A 13996-nucleotide genomic window follows, 5' to 3' on the forward strand; every position below is an offset into this window, starting at 1 on the left:
ACTTTATTTAGTTATTTTGCTCTTTGGATCTCTTTTTATAAAAAATTATTTTTTTGCTGCGTTGGGTCCTTGTTGCTGTGCATGGGCTTTCTCTAGTTGCAGTGAGCGGGGGCTACTCTTTGTTGTGGTGTGTGGGCTTCTCATTGTGGTGGCTTCTCTTGTTGAGGAGCATGGGCTGTAGGCACGTGGGCTTCAGTAGTTGCAGCATGTGGGCTCAGTAGTCGTGGCTCACGGGCTCTAGAGCACAGGCTCAGTAGTTGTGGCACATGGGCTTAGTTACTCCATGGCATATGGGATCTTCCCAGACCAGGGCTCAAACCCATGTCTCCTAAATTGGCAGGCGGATTCTTAACCACTGCACCACCAGGGAAGTCCCTGGTTTTCTTATTGTAACTCACACCTTTTATCCAGGATCATTTTCTTTTTGCCTGAAATACATCCTTTAGTGTCTCCTTTGGTGATAGAATGCAGGTGATGAATTCTGATTTTGTTTATCTAAAAACATCTTTGTTCGGCTCTCATTCCACTATAAGACTCTTAGAGGAAAACATAGGCAGAACACTCTTTGATATAAATCACTGCAAGATATTTGTTGACCCACCTCCTACTAATGAAAATAAAAACAAATAGGATGAAAATAAAACAAAACTAACAAATAGGACCTAATTAAACTTAAAAGCTTTTGCACAGCAAATGAAACCATAGACAAGACGAAAAGACAACCCTCAGAATGGGAGAAAATATTTGCAAACGAAGCAACTGACAAAGGATTAATCTCCAAAATATACAAACAGCTCATGCAGCTCAATATCAAAAAAACAAACAACCCAATCAAAAAATGGGCAGAAGACCTAAATAGACATTACTCCAAAGGAGACATACAGATGGCCAACAAACACATGAAAAGATGCTCAACATCACTAATTATTAGAGAAATGAAAATCAAAACTGCAATGAAGTATCACCTCACACCAGTCAGAATGGCCATTATTTAAAAATCTACAAACAATAAATGCTGGAGAGGATGTGGAGAAAAGGGAACCCTCTTGAACTGTTGGTGGGAATGTAAATTGATAACAGCCACTATGGAAAACAGTATGGAAATTCCTTAAGACTAACAATATAACTACCATATGACCCAGCAATCTCACTCCAGGGCATATACCCAGAGAAAACCATAATTCAAACAGACACGTGAACCCCAGTGTTCATTGCAGCACTATTTACAATAGCTAGGACATGGAAGTAACCTAAATGTCCATCAATAGAGGAATGGATAAAAAAGATGTGGTACATATATACAATGGAATATTACTCAGCCATAAAAAGGAACAAAACTGGGTCATTTGTAGAGACGTGGATGGACATAGAAACTGTCATACAGAGTGATGTCAGACAGAAAGAGAAAAACAAGTATCGCATATTAACACATATATGTGGAACCTAAAAAAACCTGGTATATATGTTCTTATTTACAAAGCAGAAATAAGGACACAGACGTAGAGAACAAATGTAGGACACCAAGGGGAGAAGGGAGGGTGGGATTAATTGGGAGATTGGGATTGACATATGTACACTGTTGATACTATATATAAAATAGCTAACTAATGAAAACCTACTGTATACCTCAGGGAACTCTACTCAATGCTCTGTGGTGACCTAAATGGGAAGGAAATCTGAAAAAGAGGGGATATAGGTGTATATATATATATATATATATATATATATATATATATATATATATATATATATATGAAGCTGATTCAGTTTGCTGTACAGTAGAAACTAACACAACATTGTAAAGCAACTACACTCCAATAAAAATTAATTTTTTAAAAAAGGGGGGTTGCTCTGAAGGTGTTTTGTAGATCTGTAAAGTCCAGAATCAGTTGACTTTAAGTTAGGAAGATTATCCTAGATAATCTGAGTGGGCCTGATTCAATAATGGAAAGGCCTTAAAAACAGAGCTGAGGCTTCCCAGATTGAAGAATAAATTCTGCCAATGGACTGCTATTTCAGCCTGTTTCAATGAGTTCCGGTCCACGCTTCTGAGGGCCTGCCATACAGATTTCAGACTTACCTAGCCAGGCCCCACAAGTGTGTAAGCAGATCCCTTGTAACAAATACCTTCATATGTATCTCCTGCTCATTCTGCTTCTCTGCTTGAACTCTAATGCAGCAGTTATTTTCTTTCAGCTAATTTTCTTTGAGACATTATGCCATTGTTTTCTGGCTTTCATTTTTTCTGTCAAGAACTCAGTTGTCAGTTTAACTGCTATTGCTTTGAAGATATACTCTCTTTCCTTCACCCTCTGGCTTCTTTTACAATTATGATGCATTTCAGTGTGAAAATCCCAAGCGGCAAAAATAAAAAGATATTCTGAGTCTCTGGAATCTGTGGATTGGTATCTTTCATTTTTTTTTTTTTTTTTTCTGAAAAATGCTCTGCTATATATTATCTCTTCAGATATTGCCTCTTCCCAGTCTCTGTCTCCTTCTGGGATTCCAATCACAAACAGGTAAGAATTTCCCACCCTGTCTTTCATGTCTCTTATTTCTCCACAGTATTTTTCATCCTTTGATTTGTTACACATTCTGAGTAATCTTTTTTTTTTTTGGCTGCGTTGGGTCTTCGTTGCTGTGCGCGGGCTTTCTCTAGTTGTGGTGAGTGGGGGCTACTCTTTGTTGAAGTGCGTGGGCTTCTCATTGTGGTGGCTTCTCTTGTTGCGAAGCATGGGCTCTAGGCACATGGGCTTCAGTAGTTGTGGCACATGGGCTCAGTAGTTGTGGCTCACGGGCTCTAGAGCTCAGGCTCAGTAGTTGTGGCACATGGGCTTAGTTGCTCCACGGCATGTGGGATCTTCCCAGACCAGGGCTCAAACCCATGTCCCCTGCATTGGCAGGTGGATTCTTAACCACTGTGCCACCAGGGAAGTCCCCTGAGTAATCTATTTTGATCCATCTTTCAGCTCATGAATTCTTCTGTTACCAAACATGTCTTTGAGTTTTCATTTGGATTGCTGTAGCATTCATTTCTAGAATTTCATTTCCCAAATCTGCTGTCACTTTTAATGATTTCCTTCAGATATTTTCAAGCTTGTCATTTATATAATTTGTGCCTGATAATTCTGACATCTTAGATTTAGTTGAGTCTGTTTCTGCTGTCACGTTTTTCTACTGGTTTTCATTCATGTTACCTTGCTTTCTTGTGTATGTTTGCTTGCTGATCATCACCTTTAAGAAAAACTTGGTGGGTTCTCTGGTTTCTAGGCTAAATGAACCTTATTTCATAGAGGTTTTCTGCCCAGTGCACAGGCACCCCAGACGTGGACCATCTCACCTTGAGATTCTCTGGTTCACCCAGGCTATGCTTATGCAGGATACAAATTCTTTTAAGGACCAGTCTATGACTATAACTTTTTTTAAAAAAATAAATTTATTTATTTATTTTTGGCTGTATTGGGTCTTCATTGCTGTGCGTGGGCTTTTCTCTGGTTGCAGTGAGCGGGGGGCTACTCTTTGTTGCAGTGCTTGGGCTTCTCATTGTGGTGGCTTCTCTTGTTGCGGAGCATGGGCTCTAGGCACATGGGCTTCAGTAGTTCTGGTACATGGGCTCAGTAGTTGTGGCTTATGGACTCTACAGCACAGGGCCAGTAGTTGTTGCACACAGGCTTAGTTGCTCCGTGGCATGTGGGATCTTCCCAGACCAGGGATCGAACCCATGTCCCCTGCATTGGCAGGTGGATTCTTAACCACAGCACCACCAGGGAAGTCCACTATAACTTCTTAGGGACTCTTTCCTTGTTACTTTTTGTTTTTGTTTGCTTGCTTGTTTTTTTCCTTTCTGTTACTTCAGGGAGGTGGAAGCTTTGTTCTGATTTACCATTTCTTTAATTATGTAACTAATATTCTGTCTCCAATTACAATGTGTGGGGCTCCCCTTCACACACCCCTGCACCGCCCCCCCCCCATACCAAGCAGCTCTCTGACACCAGCTTAGTGTCCTACAATTCAACTCAATACTGACACCAGCTACCCAGAGATAGCATCAGATCCCATGGGTTAAGGGTTTATTCCCACAAGACTGTCCCCATGTTAGATGTCAAACACAAGTCAAGGTTGTTATCTGTGCTTCTGAATAATGGGCTGTAAATCAAAGGTTCCCATGACCCCCTCCTTGGGTTTGACTAATTTACTGGAGTCGCTCTCAGAATTCAGGAAACCAGTTTACTCACTAGATAATTGGTTTATTATAAAGGGTATGAATCAACAGCCAGATGAAGAGATGCATAGGGTAAGGTATGGGCAAAGGGCTCAGAGCTTCCATGCCCTCTCCAAATGAGCCACTCTCTCCAATTCTCCACATGTTCACTAACTTGAAGCTCTCCAAACCACATCCTTTTGGATTTTTATAGAGGCTTCATTATGTAGGCATGGTTGATTAAATTATTGGTATTGGTGAATGATTCCATCTATAACCCCTCTTTTATCACCAGACATGGGGGGGGGGGTGGGGGGGGTGGGAAAGTTCCAACCCTCTGTTTATGGTTTGTTCTCCTGGCAACCAGTCCTCATACTTAGGTGGATCCAAATGTCATCTCATTAACATAACAAAAGACACCTATGTTGCTCTCTTTGCTTAGGAAATTCCAAGGGTTTTAGGATCTCTTTGCTGGAAATGGGGACAAAGACAGAATATATGTTTTTATTATAAATTACAATATCACAGTAGCCTTTTTGGGTCCCTATGATGTAGGTAATGTCCCCTCTTAGTTTCCTCTTCTTGGGTGGACTCTGAACCTTGACTGTCTCCTTTGCCACATGAGACCGGGGAACTCAAGACTGAGTGTTCAGCATTAGGAGACACCTGAGCACAAAGAGGTTTCGGTGCTCAGATACTTTCCCTTGACTTTTAGCTTCAGGCTTTCCCCCAAAATTTAGCATGGCAGGTCCCACTCTTTTTTCAATTCTTTATTGTTTTTAATGTGATTTTAAATATATTTTATCCAACATTTTTCATTTTAGAGAAAATTATTATCTAGCCCATCATGATGGAAACTGAATTATTGTTTGTATAGGATATTACAACACACAAACTAACTTTCGACTTCCTTTTAACACTCCCCAGTCAGCTAGCCTGGGAGTGAAGAATCTTAGAACTGCATGCTAGATCTGTACTTCATCATCATTTCATCCAACAGGCAATACATTTTCTATAACTGGCTTCCAGGTACCCAAACCCCAACCATTAAAATAAACAAATTCAATTGTGAGCTCATCTACAGGCATGTTCTAGCAGGAAGGTACTATGCAGGGTCGGGTGGGAGGGTTTCCCTGAGAGCTTCTTTCTGAGAGTGTGGAGCTTGCAGAGACATACGGAGGGTGAGACAGAGATAGAACCTGGACTGAGAGTCAGTTCCTGGCAGGTGATCTTGCTAGTGATACAGGCAGTTAGAGGGGACCCTCAATATCCAGTGATTAGAGAAGGTAGCTAACTTCACCTGGAACTGAGGAGATTGGTTTCACTTGAAGCTAGGCTTAACAAGCAAGAGGCTTGAACCTTCTTAGAGAAGGAATAAGACTTGGTGGAAAGCATGGTGTGGTGCGGTTAAGAGAACAGAGCTGGGTCAGCAGGAGCTATTTGCTTTTGGCAGGGGTGGAGCAATGGGAGTTATCTGGGGGTGGGAAGAGTGTTTAGCAGCAGTGTTTTCAGGCGCAGAAGGCTTGGGAATGAGAGTCTGAATAGCCTAGAGGACACCAAGGGCTTGGTGGGCTAGAACTGTTCCCCTATACCTCTCTTCTGGCAACTTATCTTGTCTACCAACAGCTTTTCCTCTCTGCCATTTCTGTTTCCTGCCCATGTAGGTCTCCTTTTCTCTGCTTACTTGAACTATGGATATAAATAGAGGTGAGTTCTGATGGCAGATGCTACGAATTAGTGTGCTCTAGTATCATGCTCAAAGAATATGCAAAGTTCTGCTGGGAGGTACAGAAAACTATAGGACAAGGGAACATCTTCAAGTTTTACTTCTGTTTGGAAGATTTGGGGAACAAAATTCTTTCTTTTTCTTTTTTTAAAGACTTTTTTTGATGTTGACTTTTTTTTTTAAGTCTTTATTGAATTTATTACAATACTGCTTCTGTTTCATGTTTTGGTTCTTTGGCCGTGGGGCATGTGGAATCCCAGCTCCCCGACCAGGGATCGAACCCACACCCCCAGCATTGGAAGTGGAGTCCTAACAACTGGACCACCAGGGAAGTCCCCAAAATTATTTCTTTATTCAAAGGAATAATTTACTTTATAGTCTTCTACTACCCACCTTCTTTTCTTAGCTTTCTCCATACACTTTTCCAGGGGATCATTTCAAGACCAGGGCTTCAGTTACCAAATATATGCAGTTACCAAATATATGCAGTTAACTCTCCAATTAACATTTATAGCCCTGGTATCTTTCTGAGGCTCCAGGCTCTTACACCTCAAGCTTTACAGGTCTAAAACTCAGCACAATCTGCTCTTCCCAAAGCATACATGTTCTTCTCCTGCATTCATTCATTCCTTCATCCACTCATTCAAATAGCTATTGGGCTCCAGGTACTACATTACACTAGGCACTGTAAGATGAATAATAAGCAAGATATATATGGTCCCTGCCTTCATCAAGCTTCTAGTTCAGTGAAGTATATTCATAAGAAAAGAAGAAAACTTCTCAGAACTGAAGAACATGAATCTCCAGGTTAAAAAGACCCACCAAGGGCCCAGAACAATAAAATTTTAAGACTGACCAAGAAAATAATCATAAAATACCAAAAGACTTGGAACAAAGAAAGTATTTTTTTTTCAGAGATTTTTTTTTCACATTCATTCAAAGAAACTGGACTAGAATGACAGTAAGACTTTTAGTACCAACTGTAAAACTTGAAGACCATAGAAGAATGTCAACATTCCAAAGAATTGTTATCTTCAAGGGAGATTACTATGTCTTTCAAACTAGCAATTATGTATGAGTGTATTAGTCAGCTTCTTCAGAGAAACAGAGACAACAGTTTGTGTATTTACATATAAAAAGATTTATTTTAAGGAATTGGCCCATCTGATTATGGATTCTGGCAAGTCCAAAATCTTTAGGGTGCACCTGAAGGCTGAGGACCAGGGAAGAGCCAATTCAAGTCAGAAAGACATCTGCTGGCAGAATTCCCTCTTGCTCAGGAGATCAGTCTTTGGTGTCATTTAGCCCTTCAACTGATCAGATTAGGCTCACCATGTTATGGAGTGCATTCTGCTTTACTCCAAGTCCACTGTAGTGTGTCTGACATTAAGCTTTTCTTTTTTTATTGTAATGTATTGCCTGACATTAAGCTTTGATTACCAAGACATCCATTTCAAAGACCTCCATGCCGAATAAGCATGTTGCCAGCTCTATGATACAGCTACTAGTCAAACAACTAGATAAGAACCCAGGCCACCCTACCTATGAAGTTCCCTTTTCAGAAACCCTTGGGTAACCTAGATGACTGACCACTTGAATGGTTCCACTTTTCCCTTCCTGGGCCCTAATTGCCACTCTTACATTTTAAATTCGCCAATAAAAAGTGAACCCTAGGCACATCACCCTCAGACCCCAATTAAGGCAGAGCCCCAGGTCTGCGCCCCCCTCCCTCTTTTTCTACCTTTAACCTCAGTGTGTGGCCACTGGGTGTGCCATGTACCCTTCAGGACCTGTAATACATTTTGTTATTCAAAGTTCCCTCATGGTGTTTGCTTAGGTGTGTCTTCTGATCATAGTAAGAATCACAAGGGCCAGTCCAGCCACAACACTGGCTCCAGTCAAGGAAATGTCAGTGGGGGCCTCACCACAAGTAGTACGGACCAGGCAAGTGCCTCAGGCATCCCTAGCTGACAGCATCACTATCAACAGGCAGAGACTGACAGAACATCTACCTACGTAAACATTAATCTCATCCAAATACACTCTCAGAGAAACATCCAAAAAACTGTTGGACACATATCTGGGCACTGTGGCCCAACCAAGCTGACACATAAAATTAACCATCACAATGAGGGAAGAAAAAAATATTTTTAAAAATTCAAGGCCTCCAAAAGTTAACCTCCCATGTATCTTTTCCTATGAGCCCCTTAGAAAGCTTCAGAAAACAAGAGAGTAAACTAAGAAAGAAAAGCCACAGATACAGGAAAAGGTTCTCACAGGCTAGTCTCAGGGCAATAGCAATGCAGCAGGCAGAGGAAGCAACCTGGGCAGACAGGAGCAGCAGGATGGCGCTGTTCAGGGGAAGTAAATGGAAGATGGACTCTCTGATGTATTCCTGTATTTTTTCTCAGAGAGTCTCTGTGGGATGGTTACTAAGGGCACAGATGCTGGAGCCATACTTCTGGGGTTTAAATCCTGGCTTTACTCCTTTGTAGCTGAGTAATATTAATCTCTCAGTCTTCTGTTTCTTCACATGCAAAACTAGGAAGATTACACTATGTTTTGTTGGGAGGGCTGGTGGATGGACAGGATGAGCTAGGTTGTGTTTCTTAACAACCCTGATATCTCAATGACTTATAATCACAAAGATATTTTTCTTTCTCATGCTGTATGTCCCGCGGGTTGGCTGGGGGTCCACACTTAAGCATGCAAGTGGAGGGAGTCTCCATCACCTGGAATGACAGTGTTTTCTGTGGTAGGGGAAAGCAAAGTGGTTACATACCAGCTCTGAAAGACTTCTGTCCAAAAATAACATGTCATTTCTGCTCATGTTCCACTGGCTAAAGCAAGGAACAGGCAGGGACAGGCAACTCTACCTTATGTCCAGGTGGAAGAGAAGGATGAGAATGCTGAAAGACACTCTGCTGACCACCACAGACCCCCAAGCCCTCCCGCCACAGGGAAGGAATCTGAAACTTTATATAAGAAGTGCACCATCTCAACAGAGGAACAAATGGGTCCTTGAGGAGGGAATAAGGAGAAGGCCGGAGGGAGGGCAAGGAGCCGTGAGTCCAGGGACACAGGTTTGGAGTTTGAGAGAGAGAAGAGAAATGTATGATTTCCTATGAGAAGTAGAAACTTAGAGAACATGAGAGAGCTCTGACTAGGGCTGACAGGAATTCTTGTTAGATGATTGCCATGTAACAACACATATCAGAGAGGAACCCTCTGATAGCTCCTCAAGAAAACTTAGCAGACTTTCCTTAGGTTTCTTTAAATGTATCCAATCCCATTTAATTACATCTTCATATATTTATGGCTCATTTAACAAAGTCCCTCTTTCCCATATTCAACTTGTTCTGCAAATATATTGTTTTTAAAATATTTTCCATGGTTCCAAAAAGAAAAAGAAGGGAAATTAGGTTCCTGTCTCACTTTTTAAAATGTATTTTAAAAATAAACTTATTTTGGAACAGTTTAGACTTACAGAACAGTTATAAAAATACTAAGTTCCCACATACCTTATGCCCATTTTCTTCTATTGTTAACATCTTACATTAGTATGGGATATTTGTTACAATTAATGAACCAATATTGATACATTATTAATAACTAAAGTCAATACTTTATTCAGATTTCCTTAGTTTTTGCGTTATGTCCTTTTCTCTTCCAGGATCTCACCCAAGATAACACATTGCATTTAGTCATCATGTATCTTCATTTTATTTTTATACAGATGAAAATCGCACACATTCACTTGTACTGAAAATAAACTGAATTCAGAGCTAGCTGACTGCGAGTTGGTATTTAAAACGCTCCAAGAGTTTTTTTTGGGGCGTAGGGGTAGGGCTGGTGGAGACGGAGTGGAAAAGAAAACAAAAAACAAAAAACCACCACTCCAAGAGAAAACAAGATCTCCCCCTAGTGTTTAGAATAGAAAACAGCACCTTGACTTTCCAACTTAGTACTAATACAGAACAAATCGTCCTAAAAAAGTTTTTTTTGGAAATAATTAACATCATAGTTTAAATATCACCCACAGAAAGAGAAGGCACAGTCAACTACTAACAAAAATGTCAAACAACCTCAACAACAAAATGTCCTAGAAGAGAGAGGGAGCTGCAGACCTGGTCGGGGGTTAGTGTAAAAGCGAGCAGGGTTGGCGGGCAGGTATCCTCTGCGGCGCCCAGTATCACGCCTCCTAATAGGTAATCAAGGACTGAATGAGCAGTTTTCTGTGGGCTTACATTTTTTATATTCATTATAATATAACAGAATCAGGATTAATGAATATAAAAGGTAAGGCATGCAACTCCTGTGCTGTCTACTTCCCTAGTCTTGATGAGCATTACAATTAGCAGTACTTTTTCCCTTCCCCACCCCCAATGACTGGGTATCAGATTTCTGGCTATTCAAACATTTGAACATAGTGAAAAATCAAAAAGCACGTCGAGGGAGGCTTGTGAAATAACTGTCCCAAAGAAAGAGAAACAGAAACTTGGCATCCATGCAGAAATAGACATAGTCAAGGACTTAGAACTTACTGGCTATTCTTATATGTAATTCTAATAATTAGGATGATGTGATTTGGGTCCACAGGAAGAAAGACAGCATCTTTGTAAGGGTGGCTTCAACACTGGCTTTCTGGCAGTAGGATTGACAACTGGTAGCCAGAGAAGAAACAAATCTACCAAACACAGTATATAGTCATTGATTTTACTGATGAGCTTAAATCATTAAGCAATATTCACATCATAATCAGCATCACATCACATCATCAACACTGATGAAAAAAGCTGAAGAAGACACAAATAAATGGAAACATACTCCATGCTCATGGATTGGAAGAACTGATATTGTTAAAATGTCCATACTACCAAAAGCAATCTGCAGATTCAATGCAATTCCTATCAAAATTCCAATGGCATTTTTCACATAAATAGAACAATCCTAAAATTTGTATGGAACCATAAAAGACCCCAAGTAGCCACAGCAATCTTGAGAAAGAAGAAAAAAACTGGAGGCATCATACTCCCTGGTTTCAAACTATATTACAAAACCATAGTAATCAAAAGAGTATAGTATGGGCATTAAAAACAGGCACATAAATCAATGGAACAGAATAGAAAGCCCTGAAAAAAACCCACACATATATGGTCAATTAATTTATAACAAAGGAGCCAAAAATACACAGTGGGGAAAGGACAGTCTCTTCAATAAATGGTGTTGGAAAAACTGGACAGTCACATGCAAAAGAATGAAACTGGACCACTATCTTACACCATACATAAAAATTAACTCAAAATGGATCAAAGATTTGAACATGACCTGAAACAATTAACACTCCTATAATAAGAAAACATAGGGGACTTCCCTGGTGGTCCAGTGGTTAAGAATTTGCCTTCCAGTGCAGGGGACACAGGTTCAATCCGCGGTTGGGGAACTAAGATCCCACATGCCACAGGGCAACTAAGCCCATGCATCACAACTACTGAGCCCTCGCACTCTGGAGCCCGTGTGCCACAACTAGAGAGCCTGTGCACCGCAACTACTGAGCCCGCACGCTCTGGAGGCTGTGCCACCACAACTAGAGAGAAGCCCGCACACTGCAACAAAAGATCCCACATGCCATAACTAAGACCCGATGCAGCCAAATAAATAAATAAAATTTTTAAAAAAAGAAAGAAAGAAAACATAGGCCACAAGCTCCTTGACATCACTCTTAGTGATGAATTTTTTGGATTTGACACCAAAAGCAAAGGCAACAAAAGCAAAAATAAACAAGTGAGACTACATCAAACCAAAAAGCTTCTGCACAGCAAAGGAAACCATCAACAAAATGAAAAGTTAACCTACCAAATGGGAGAAAATATTTGCAAATCATATATGATAAGGGGTTAATATCCAAAATATATAAAGAACTCGTAAAACTCAATAGCAAAAAAACCAAACAATTCTATTAAAAAATGGGCAGCAGATCTGAAAGACATTTTTCCAAAGACAGAGGATCTGAATAGACATTTTCCTAAAGATGGCCAATAGGCACATGTAAAGATGCTCAAAATCACTAATCAATAGGGAAATGCAAATCAGATCCACAATGACCTATCACTTCCCACCTGTTAGAATGGCTATTATCAAAAAGACTAGAAATAATAAGTGTTGGCAAGGATGTGGAGGGAAACTTTGCATTGTTAATGGGAATATAAACTGGTGCAGCCACTATGGAAAATAGTATGGAGGTTCCTCAAAAAATTAAAAATAGAATTACCATATGATCCAGCAATTCCACTTCTGGGTATTTATCTGAAGGAAACAAAAACACTAACTTGAAAAGATATATGCACCCCTATGTTCACTGCAGCATTATTTACAATAGCCAAGCTATGAAAGCTACCTAAGTGTCCATCAACAGATAAATGGATAAAGAAAATATGGCATACACACACACACACACACACACTCTCTCTCTCTCTCTCTCTGGAATATTATTCAGCCATAAAAAAGGGAGGCAATCTTGCCACTTGAAATAGCATGGATGGACCTTGAGGGCATTATGCTAAGTGAAATAAGTCAGCCAGAGAAAAACAAATATTGTATGATCTCACTTATATATAGAATTTAAAACAAAACAAATCCAAAATACAAACAACCGAGTTCATGGATACAGAGAACAGACTGCTGGTTACCAGAGGTGGGGAGGGGAATTGGGAGGGGTGCGGGAAGTGGGTGAAGTGGCTGAAAGGGGTTAAAAAGTGGAAACTCCCAGCTATAAAATAAATAAGTCATAGGGATATAATGTACAACATGGGGACTACAGTTAATAATGCTGTATTGTCTACTTGGAAGTTACTAAGAGATCTTAAAAGTTTTCTTCACAAGAAAAAAAAATTTTGTAACTAGGTATAGTGATGGATATTAACTAGAGTTATTGTGGTGGTCATTTTGCAATATACACAAATACCAAATCATTACGTTGTACACCTGAAATGAATATAATGCTATATGCCAATTATATCTAAATTTAAAAAATAGATAAATAAAAGAGACAGTGTTAAAAAGAACTCTTTCTAGTTATTTGTAAGTCTGCCTGGTTTGGTAGCATCTACATGGGAATAACCTATAGGTATTTCCTTTTATCTAAAAGATGAAGTGTAAACACTCTAAGTAGCTGCTGGCCAAGTTACCAATTCTCAAATATAACTTTCCCTCTCCCCTGCAACTTTCTAAAAGTGTATATTAAAAGAAGGATGTCTACCATAGAAAATCAAGTTTTCTAACTAAAACTTTCATGTTATTTTAAAGGAATCAAGACAAAGAAACTCCTATAGCAAAACTTTTTGTAAGGGACTTTAACAGGTTTTACTTACACTTATTTAGTAGTCAGAGTCTCCTTTATTTACTATAAACCAATAGTATAACTTCATATAATTATATTATATAATTATATGAATATAATTTCATAATTTCTCAGTCCACAGCTTAGGGCTGTACAGAATAAGTTAAATCTACAGAAGACTTCCTGGCTTGCTGAAGAATGAAAATAGGTGGAAAATTTTAACATTTAGGTTAAAAATATAAATATGGATTCTTCACTTATGTTCACCTTACTTCTAAGAGAACAGTTGTATTATAAAATAAAAATACAATCAGTGCTCTGAAAAGGAAAAGGAAGCAAATATGCCACATGAGGTTTCTCCTATTTTCTTCAGCTTCATGATATTTTCCTTTCTAATAAAAACTTCTTGGGCTTCCCTGGTGGCGCGGTGGTTGGGAGTCCACCTGCTGATGCAGGGGATGTGGGTTTGTGCCCCCGTCCGGGAGGATCCCACATGCCACAGAGCGGCTGGGCCCGTGAGCCATGGTCGCTGAGCCTGCGCGTCCGGAGCCTGTGCTCCACAACGGGAGAGGCCGCAGCGGTGAGAGGCCCGTGTACAGCAAAAAAAAAAAAAAATTGTTGTTCCATGATACATAAAGTGGTTTTTTCTTTGCGCTATGTTGGGTCTCTGTTGCTGTATGCGGGCTTTCTCTAGTTGAGGCAAGCAGGGGCTACTCTTCATTGTGGTTTG

Source organism: Phocoena phocoena, chromosome 5 (assembly GCF_963924675.1).
Source record: "Phocoena phocoena chromosome 5, mPhoPho1.1, whole genome shotgun sequence".
Classification (NCBI taxonomy): Eukaryota; Metazoa; Chordata; class Mammalia; order Artiodactyla; family Phocoenidae; genus Phocoena; species Phocoena phocoena.